Raw genomic sequence first — 1,380 nt, 5'->3', positions numbered from 1 at the left:
GAAAGTATATTGCCTGCCCACTGTAGGCATGGTGAGAATCAAGATCAAGAATGTTGCTTTCTGTTCACTCACACTGAGTTGACTGGTTCACACAAATCACATTAGCATTTGCTGACTGATGTTCTGTTTTGTGTATTTAATAAACTACTAAGACTAGAATATTGCTAATCAACCAAAATTTTCTTTAAAAGGAGAGAAATATGGTTCCCCGCCTAGATCAGAGGTTGGCAAAAAACAGGCTGGCCACCTGTTCTTGTACATCAACAACCTCTTCTTGAAACTCAGTCCCATTCATGTATTGTCTGGCTGGCTCCTGCTACAACAGAAATATTGATTGGTTGTGACAGAGACCAAATGGCCCTCAAACCCAAAATATTTACTGTCTGACCCTTAAGGAAGTTTGCCAACCCCCTTGATCTAGACTGTCAAGAAACTGGGAAGCCCTGGCTGGTGTTACTCAGTGGACTCAGCACTGGCCTTTGAAGGCCTGCGAACTGAAGGGTGGCCAGTTTCCCAGTCAGGGCACATGCCTGGGTTGCAGGCCAGGCCCCCAGTAGGGCGCAAGATAGAGGCAACAATTGATGTTTCACACGTTGATGTTTCTCTTCCTTTCCTCCTCCCTTACCCTCTCTAAAATGAAATAAATCTTTAAAAAGAAAACTGGGAAAAAAAGGTGTGACCAGGGTTTTGTCTGAGGCTTCTCTAGCTTGTAGATGTCCGTCTGTCTTCACAATGTTATTCCCCGAGTCCTAGTCTAGACACCAGTCATACTTGATTAGGACCCACCTTGATGACCTCATTAAACCTTATCTGTAAAAGCGCTGTTTACAAAATACAATCACATTGTGAGATAGTAGGGATTGATTTAAAATTATTAATTGGGGGAACATAACTCCCCAAACACTTAGCCCATACATAACGTACACTAAAGAACACACTTTTTCTTGTTTCTAGCACTCACAAATAACTTTAAAAATACTCATTTGAGAGAGGAGAAAGGGAGAAAAACATCCGTCCATTGCCTCTGACACACCCCAACTGGACACTGAACCTGCAACCCAGTCATGTGCCCTGACCCGAACCAAACTGCAACCTTTCGCGGGAGGACGCCTAATCCACTCAGCCACACCAGTCAGGGCACAAATACAACTTTTAATGAGCACTGGGGGGAAAGATTCTTGCCCACAAACCTCGCACTGTTGTCCCATCATTCCCAAACCGACCTAGGCCAACAGGGTCCCAAGTCGCCAACTCCCCACTGTCAACAAGTAGCTCAGGTTCTACTCCACCCCCAACTCCTGCGCTTGCGCACACCCGGCCACCGCGCGCCCGCCCACGCCCTCCCGCGCGCACGCCCCGCCCCAGGGCGGGGACGCCCTC

This window comes from Phyllostomus hastatus, unplaced genomic scaffold, assembly GCF_019186645.2.
Source record: "Phyllostomus hastatus isolate PE091 unplaced genomic scaffold, TTU_PhHast_1.1 phas_contig_57, whole genome shotgun sequence".
NCBI classification, from domain to species: Eukaryota; Metazoa; Chordata; class Mammalia; order Chiroptera; family Phyllostomidae; genus Phyllostomus; species Phyllostomus hastatus.
The sequence above is the reverse complement of the archived record's forward strand: the minus strand, read 5'-3'. Positions refer to the sequence as shown.